This window comes from Gigantopelta aegis, chromosome 14, assembly GCF_016097555.1.
Source record: "Gigantopelta aegis isolate Gae_Host chromosome 14, Gae_host_genome, whole genome shotgun sequence".
Taxonomy (NCBI): domain Eukaryota; kingdom Metazoa; phylum Mollusca; class Gastropoda; order Neomphalida; family Peltospiridae; genus Gigantopelta; species Gigantopelta aegis.
The window spans coordinates 24,071,288-24,081,059 of NC_054712.1; the positions used below are offsets into that span (position 1 = coordinate 24,071,288).

At 34.7% G+C, this 9,772-nt stretch overlaps 1 protein-coding gene across 2 annotated transcripts in view; it reads right to left on the reverse strand.

The window, feature by feature from the left end:
• Positions 1-5,405, reverse strand: part of LOC121388175 (CCR4-NOT transcription complex subunit 10-like) — a 44,829-nt gene extending 39,424 nt beyond the window's left edge. The window contains exon 1 of one of the 2 annotated variants that reach the window (XM_041519428.1): positions 5,321-5,405. The gene's annotated coding sequence lies outside the window, so the exon portion shown is untranslated. Of the gene's footprint in view, positions 1-5,189 lie in introns of both variants that reach the window. The other variant, XM_041519427.1, reaches the window with a different exon arrangement.
• Between the last annotated feature and the right edge of the window lie 4,367 nt (positions 5,406-9,772).

The window sequence follows — 9,772 nt, forward strand, 5'->3', positions numbered from 1 at the left end:
TTTCATAAGTACTATAGAATTTACTACAAGTTATTTATTTCTGAGCCAAATGTTTTCTAAATTGCACACAAAAATAGTCCTATTGTAATTTCCAAAACACTTTCACTTTTCTTCTTATGTCAAACTAATTAACTGAAATTATTTACAAAAAACGGTATTACAGATGGGATGGACAATATTTTACTTCTTAACCAATTTTTATTTTATTTGTTTTACTTTCAAACAAATTTGACAAAACACTTTTTTCATTCGTTTTCATGTAAAGTGAAAGTAAAATTGATGGGATATCACCTCAGTATATATTATGACGCGCTATCTTTAAATAGCAATTGTGCGTCATCAAAGAAAAGCTATGATGTCAAATGCAGAAGTTTTTGTTGACGGAAGTATTTTTTATTGATAAGAATAAAACAATATGTCAATAATTTGCCAGTTTGTGATAATTATAAACAATTAGAAATACCATGTAACTCAAAGTACTATTTTCCGTAAGGCATTTTTTAACATATAAACATCTCTCTATCTCCAAATTTTTACAATGAATTGTACTCACCTGCTGCATGAAATATTGTCTTCTGCTACTAGTGAAGTAAACACAAGACAATTAGATCACCCCTACGTCAATCTATTTTTATGGATGTCTGATACTGGCTCCAACCCAGAGTGAGTTCTTAAGGGCTACACCCTCTTCTCTCTCACTAACCAACTAACAACTAACTCACTGTCCTGGTCAGATAGCCCACCGGCCTCGGTGGCAGGCCATCGGTCTACAGGCTGGTAGGTAATGGGTTCGGATCCCAGTCGAGGCATGGGATTTTTAATCCAGATACTGACTCCAAACCCTGAGTGAGTGGTTTCCTCTCAAAATCTGTGTGGTCCGTAACCATATGTCTGACGCCATATAACCGTAAATAAAATGTGTGCGTCGTTAAATAAAACATTTCTTTCTTTGGTCAGACAGCCCAGATAGCTGAGGTGTGTGCCCAGGACAGCGTGCTTGAACCTTAATTGGATATAAGCACGAAAATAAGTTCAAATGAATGATGTCTGAATGAGTCCCCTGTTCTTGTTTTACATGCACTGCATACGATTATATTTGGTCAGGATTAAACGACGTTCAAGTGCATATTACATCTCAAAATAATATCTATTCAACATGAAATGTGTAGTGGATATTGTTTCGAATAATAGTAATAATCAACAAAAAGAAATAATACTCTATGGGTTGTGAAATTTACCCCACCCTATCAATGTACATATAATGACTATGTTTGCACTGGGCTATATGGTTTACATGTGACAATAGGCCTAAAATTTACTTCAAAGGTGTTATTTTTTATGTGTATTATTAATATGGAATTTATGGACCACCACACATCGTTTCCAGTTGTTTGAGTTATTATTATTATTTTTTTTAATATTGGTCATCTGGATGTTCTGCTTCAAAATACATACTGCATCAAAAAGGTTAGAATATTACAGAATGCACATGTAACTTGTAAGCTAAAACTAAAAATCTCAATATATAACATGTTAAGACGTTGTTACATTAAATCATATCCTTTCACCCCTCTTGGAGAATATTCCATAAAAAGTCAAAATGGCACCCGGCACAAAATTACATGCTTTTTGCCCTATGCAATCTCAGCAAAGTCGATATAGGTGACATAGTTATCATCTAGTATTTAAAATCTGTGTCACTGTAATGGGTTTTTTCAAGATTTCTGTCTGGACAAAATGTGGGTAAAATCTAACGAAAAAATAAAGGCAGAAGAGCTATTTATCGTAGTTGTTAACAATTTGGTTCAGACTTTAACTAATAATACTATTTAACCTTTTAGAATTGTGTTGCGATCTTTGAAACGGTAGGAGAGTTAGGGTTAGTGACAGTGCCAAAGGAAAGGCCTTCCCTTTGAAACTTGTCATTTGTGATTTTAACTTGTGTCTTTTGATTAACAGGACCACAATGATTATGCTTCAAATTCCGCTCACTTTGTTTTCTCGTGCACAGTTCGCGCAATCAACATCCGATTTGTTGTCATCGGCATGTCGTTCATTTATGAGGTTTTTCTTTACAGTTCAGGAACATTTACATAAACACTAAAGTTCAGAAAAGTAAGTATCTAAATACAAACTTTTACAAACCCCTAAAACCATTAATTTTACTGTCGTTTTTGTTTATTCCTTAAAATTACTGGTATCGGGTCCACATGACTTGTAGAAATTGACTTAAAATGGAGAAATATGAATTAACATTTGGTGACTGTCACACAACCTCACACGTGCCAGATCAGCAAGGCGAAAGCATTTAATTTTTAAGACCCCTGTTGTTAGAATATGTTGTCAATTATTATATTCGATCTGCAAAAGGTATGCTACATTTTTGTGCCTCTATTGTAGTGAATAGTATTCATAATCCATTCATAACAATTATAAATAATTTTTGTGTGTATAAATTGTGTTAATTATGAATCAATTCATTAAAAAAGTGACATTTTACAAACTATCCACTCCATTGGTATAAACGTAATGCCTATCAGTAGAGACCGCACCGGAAGACTGGTAGCGCCTCTCACATCCGTTACACCATTGCCAAATGCAAGGTTTGAAAAGCACATGTTAGTTAACATATATAAAACATTTATTGTTTAATATTGGAAGAATACCAGTACTTGTATCAGGTATAAAATACATTGATAAAACTTTATAACAAATATAGAACTCGTTTTACTTGCCACTTTACATTTTATTCAGTGGCAAAGTGAAAAAGTAGCGATATCGCATTTAATTATTGAAAAATAGTGTTGTTGTCATTATTGCAAGTATTTATTTTTGTGAGGTAATTAAATTTAATTTATTACTCTTGCAGTACATGACAAAATTTAGATGTTTTGATTTATTGCATAACTGTGATCGCCCGTTAACAACATCTTCCTGTTTGTCTGTTTACTACAATCCAAGATGGCGGATATTTGTTTACATTTTCAATGATTTGTTATTATGAATACATTTATTGTGGCCCCGACACATCTGTTGTTAGGGAATCACATAAAAATAATCCCTAAAACAACATCTTTATAATTAACGGATGTAGGACAAAATGTCACTGGAAAAAATGTCAAGTCAAAATATCAACTATTATGTAATGTATTAAAGTGGAAGGAAGGAAATGTTTTATTTAACGACACACTCAACACATTTTATTTACGGTTATATGGCATCAGACATATGGTTAAGAACCACACAGATATTGTGAGAGGAAACCCACTGTCGCCACTTCATGGGCTACTCTTTTTTGATTAGCATCAAGGGATCTTTTATATGCACCATCCCACCGACAGGATAGTACGCACCACAGCCTTTGTTACACCAGTTGTGGAGCACTGACTGTAATCAATTAAAGTGGTACCCAGGTAAAAATGTCAACTTTTGACATTATATTTAATGTGTAAAGAAAACCTTTTTAAAATCCTAACCAGGGCCCCTATTTTCGAAGCTATCTTAGCCCTACGAAATCGTAAAACCATCATAGGGTGTGACGTCACTACAACACACGCCATAGTGACGTCATAGCTTACAATTATTTTACGATTTCGTAGGATAAGATTGCTTCAAAAATATGGGCCCATGTATTCTATGACTTTTCGTTTCACCAATTAAACCACTGTTTGCACACCTTTGACAATGACAGCACTAAATGTGTATATAATTGTCTCAATAACACAGCATGGGTGATGTGAAAAAAAAAAAATGCCACTAACTTATTTTTAAAAAATCAAAAACCATACAAACAACAATGAAGCATTCTCTCTAATTATTCAAAATTTTGTAATTATGAAGAAACTCGATTTCCTAAAACCTAACACATACATCTGTTATCTCTCTTGCAATGTCCTTCTTTTCCTCTCTCCCTCTCTTTCACCGTCTCACTTCTCTCTATCTCTCATATAACACACACACACAAGTTGACATTTTGACAGAGATACAACATTAATGGTACACATTTTGTCTTCTTACATATTGACTATTGACCTGTATATCACTTTTTCCATGGCCGACTGATGCTCTTTACTCTGTACAATTGAATGCTGTGATAATGACGATGATGGTAATGTTCATTTGTAATGCACAAATGAGTTTTATTACATTCCACATGTTGTATGATATATGCTTGCAACAAAAATGGCCGTTTTCTTATGTTGAACCCTTTTTGGGGGTGGCTGGGTATTATGACCAATTAGTCGATTATACTGATTATATTAATGGTACTGAAGGTATTTTATTTGAAAATAATGAATACATTCCTACAATTTTGAGTGTGCCAAACTTTTTTTCTTTTTTTTTTGCAAAACGGAGTTACCTACCCTGATTACAAATGTTTTATTTTGGGGGTCAGGGCTAATTGAATATTTATTTTTTTTGAATTTTTTTTGGTATAATATCCGCCCGGTCCCCTCCATTATTATTTTTAGTTAGGGTTGAGGGTTAGGGTTAGGGTTAGGGTTGGGGTTATGGCTGGGGTTAGGGTTGGGGCTAAGGTTAGAGTTAGGGTTAGGGGAAGGGGGGACCGGGCGGATATTTTTCCTTTTTTTTATTCTTTTAAAGGTATTTCTTCAGTATAGCAAAAAATCAATATCATTCTTGTCATATTTAAAAAGTGTCCGCGGTCCCTACTATCAGTACTGACATCAAGTGTTAGCAATGTGTGTTGATAAAACGCGGACCGGACCAGAACGCTTGACAAATTGAATTTTTCCTTTAAAAAAAAATATTAAACTAAGTGTTCGTCAACTGTGCATAGTTAAGAAACATATATTTTTTCATGTAGTGGCTTTAAAAATGGAAAATGATGAACCGCACATGCATGTTGCGAATCATACGTTTTGCAATCGTATGCGCCTGAACGCAGTTAGAAACGTAGCATTCTTTCCTGTTTACCAGAGGGTGTTTCACTTTTGTTTACTATAAGTAGAATCAAGAATGGATTTGTTATACATGTACACATTGTTGATTTTTTATGTTAATTGATTGCAATCTATTTTGTTTCATGTATCGTAGCTAAAAACTGTAGAATAATATTTCCGTAAATATTGTATTCGTGTTTTTGTTGTTAGGTGAACGCAGTTTGGGACGTCGATGGTATGGGTAACGAATCGATGTGTAACTGAAGTGAATACAATGTTACTTACAAGGAGTGAAGGACTGTTCCCTAACAATACACTTCCAGCAACAAATTAATTATGATGTTCCGACTGTGTTATAGCACAAGTAATGTAAATATGTTGATGAATTACGTAATAAATAAAATTATTCTGCATACCAAGTCCTTAAGTCACATTTTTCATTTACAACACATAGACGCTGACATCTTGAATGCAGCGACACTCTGTATCGCAAGGGATGTAACTCTCAACTTATTTTTGACCATTAATGTGTGTAGGTTACACTATACCAAATAAAATGTCATAGGCAACCATGTTAACGTATTTAGTTAAAAACACTATACATAACACAATAACGGGGTGGTCTTAACAGCAGGGTAGTTTGACCTATAAAATAATAAAGAAATATTCCGGTCATTAAAAAAGTGGTCTTAATAGTGGAGTGGTCTTAAAACTAGGGTGGTTATTAGGTGGGGTTTCACTGTATTACATTTGTGTGCGAAATTAAGGGTTTTGTATACAATCTTGTTAATCCTATTAAATTGTGCCATGAAAGGTTCCACTTTCTCCAGTTTGGTATCATGTTAGTTTAGTATGTGGAGCACATGTCATAATCAAAGAAGAATACCAGTACGTTCAGACCCACAAGCCTGCATACATTCCGATTACAGTAACATGCTAATTAAACACATTTACTTACACCCCACACTCCACCATACAAATTATCTGACTTATTAAGCAGAGCATCACTGCAATTACTTTTAATGTCCAGCCCAGAACGTTGATTACTCTGAAGTTGCCTCGACTCCTGTGTATTATTGTTTAGTTGAAGATACACATTCACTGTCATCCCAACTAATTGTTAATCAGAATATTGCTCCATCAAGGTGACCGACTAATCCAATAGGTAACAACTCAAGTATTATTTAGAGAGGCGACATTAACAAAGTGAGTTAAACACTAGTTCTTAATTTTATTTTAGTGCTTACTGATATTGCATATTCAATGGATTCCATTGTTACGGTATGTAAATAATTCAAATAAATGATATTTGTAATTTATTTCTTACGTTATAATTGTAAATAATTTGAAATCAACTTAAAATGACAGTAACACACTAATAAGGCCACCCTTCTAATATGACAATATTTATCAAGTCCCATGGGTGTTCTTAATAGCAGGGTTTTACTGTATATATAATTTTACAGGTACTCTGTTTCAAGCACAAAGGTATTTGACACAGTGATATTGCTGAAACAAAACTGCATATATTTTAATAATTTATTGCCCAGATAAAACTAACATTCTGACAACAAACACCGTCACATCTATCTTCAATGGCAGGACTGGTAGTGTTAACTGTGCTATCTCAAGTTTCGTTCATTTCAAACCTCGATCCAACTGAATGTTATTTAGTTCAGTGCTACCTGTATAGCATAGGCCATTTTGTAAAACAATGTTTTTCTTTTACTATGATATAATTAAATGTTACAACCGGTTCAAATGAGTAACAATAAAATGTGGAACAGAAAAAAACCCTGCCAAACGGGATCATGTCTACGTTTCCTCAGCTCAATGTTCCCTCGGATAACCCTAACCCTAACTCTGCGGGAACAAAGAGCTACCCTAACCTTGAGGGAACATAGAGCTATCCTAACCCTGAGGGAACATAGCGCTACCCTAACCCTGAGGGAACATAGAGCTACCCTAACCCGAGGGAACAAACAGCTACCCTAACCTTGAGGGAACATAGCACTATACCCTAACCTTGAGGGAACATAGAGCTGCCCTAACCCTGAAGGAACATAGAGCTACCCTAACCTGGAGGGAACAGAGCTACCCTAACCTTGAAGGAACACAGCGCTACCCTAACCCTGAGAGAACACAGAGCTGAGGGATATATCAGTTTGTCAGTTTTGTCAATGTTTGTTACCAACCTCACTAAAAGAATGTTGCACTGGTGTACATACCTGATGTCCGGTGTACAGTGTTGTTTGTCAATGAACAGGTTTTTAAAGTAGCAAGAAGTCAAATTAGCAAGAGAAAGAAAGAAATGGGGTTTTTTAACAACACAAACACATTTTAATTATGGTTAATTAGCATTGGACAAATGGTTAAGAACTATGAAGATAATGAGTAAAAAAATGTTGCCACCACTTCATGGACTACTCTTTTGATTAGCAGCAAGCGATCTTTTATGCACTATCCTACAGACAGAATAGTATACATCATGGCCTTTATTATACCAAATTGTCCTTAATTGAATCGGATAACGCATTATCACTGGGCTACGTCCTGCCCTCAAATCAGGAAGAGATGCAAAATTATTTTGTTTACCAATAAAAATGATTGAAAACAAAGTGAACCTCAAAATGTTAAAAAACTGATTTTGTATTCAAATACAGTAACATTTATCCACTTCAAGACTAGTATGTCAACACACATATTACTAGGTACTTGGGGTTAGCTCTGGGCGAGTTTGCCAAATTAACTATTAAACTTTTAAAAAATCCCAAAACCCACTTTATTTTCCAATAAAATATCAATTATTACACTAATTTTTTTCACCAAATCGAAATAAAAAATCGCCAATTGATTATGAAATTTGCAATTGGCGAATTTTGCGAATGGCAGAGCTAGCCGTGGTACCGATAGCTACACCAGATACAGTGTTCAAGAACGGTTTGAATAGAATATGCATGTATCAGGCTCAAGTCATATACTACTACTAAAATAATAATTTTATTATCAAATATTCATCCAAAGAGGCCATGCTCCCTACCCACCATAATCTCCCCCCCCCCCCCCCCCATTATATTTGCCTGTTGTTGCATGGGACTAGCAGGACAACTTGCAATGGCCGTGAGTAATCCGGCCAAAACTGGAAGTCAGTGCCTTGCAAGCAACAATCTCCAAAATTAACTCAAACATCAAGGTTTAACTTCACAGATACACTGATATGTTTTTATTCATTCATGGGGTTCAACATAGCCCAGTGGTAAAGCGTTTGCTTGATGCGCGGTTGGTCTAGGATCGATCCCCGTCGGTGGGCCCATTGGGCTATTTCTTGTTCCAGCCAGTGCTCCACAACTGGTGTAACAAAGGCCATGGTATGTACTATCCTGTCTGTGGAATGGTGCTTATAAAAGATCTCTTGCTGCTAATCGAAAAGAGTAGCCCACAAAGTGGCGACAGCGGGTTTCCTCTCTCAATATCCATGTGGTCCTTTATCATATGTCCGACGCCATATAACCATAAATAAAATGTGTCGAGTGCATCGTTAACTAAAACATTTCCTTCCTTCTTGGTTAAGTGTATATATTAACTGCTCATCTCAAGTCTTCTGGCTAAATAAGCTAAAAATAAATAACAAAACTCAAAGCATTTCAAAAAGTTTTTTATATATATTTTATCTAATAACAGAATGAGTTGAACAACAGATATTATAAATACAAGTATGTATGCAATATTTATTACATACCTATTCAATCTTACTATAGTGATAAAGGCCTTTTGAAGCCGTGTAATAAATTTATTCTGTATCGCACATATGTGCAATCTGAACCGGAACTTTTAAATGGGGAATTCCCTTTTGTTTTTACAGCAGTTAGTGCCTTTTATTTACTTACGTCATATATGATTTACAAATGACATCATAACTTATTTGAAACATTATACAAGGCTGCCCCAGAGTATGATTCTTAACGTTAAATGAATTCATTAAAGGAGTTTTGATCATAGATTTAACAAAGTGTTGTTATGATGTTAAATGAAAAACCATTTTTGTAAAACATAAAAGAAGGTATGTAATAAATAGAGAACTTCACATATGTTGTTTTCGCTTCCTATTTATTGCACTCGTTTATTTTGCGAAAGAACATACCACTCGACCACAATGCGGTCTTGTGGTTCTTGCGCAAAATAAACTCGTGCAATAAATAGGAAGCGAAAACAACGTATGTGAAGTTCTGTATATTTATCTTACAAAACATGTGACATTTTAAATAATATACAAATTTGCATGATGCCACTTGCACATAAATAGTGAAATGAAATGTCTAAATCATTTAGTAACTGGAAAACAACATTATCAACAATCCAAAAGGTTCAATCTGACCACAATCCAAGCTATACTAACACTACAATCTGCCTGAAATGGGATCTGTCAATTCTGCTTTCTTACCATTAGAATCTAACCCAAGCTGATGTCATGTCCAAAGACATAGTCATTTGACCAATAAAAATACTACTGGCATCAATGTGCCAGCAGCTTGGTGCATTTAAAAGGACTAAATAGACAAAAGATCACCTGGACAAAAAATGTCATTTCTTAATATGAGATCGTTCGTAATGGTGAAAACAAATTTCAGGCAGATTGGTTTTCACTACTAATTATAAATGTGCCTTGCTTGTCATTGTGCTAAGACACAACTAATGTATATGAAATGTATGCCTCCACCAATTTACGTTCTGTTTTTGATTTACGGTGGTCGGTATCTGTATAAATAAACTGTATTATTAAAATAGAATTAAACTATTATATTCAATGAAACAGTTCACTTCATATGTTCAAACCTACTTCGTCCTCTTACAAAATGGCATAATATTTC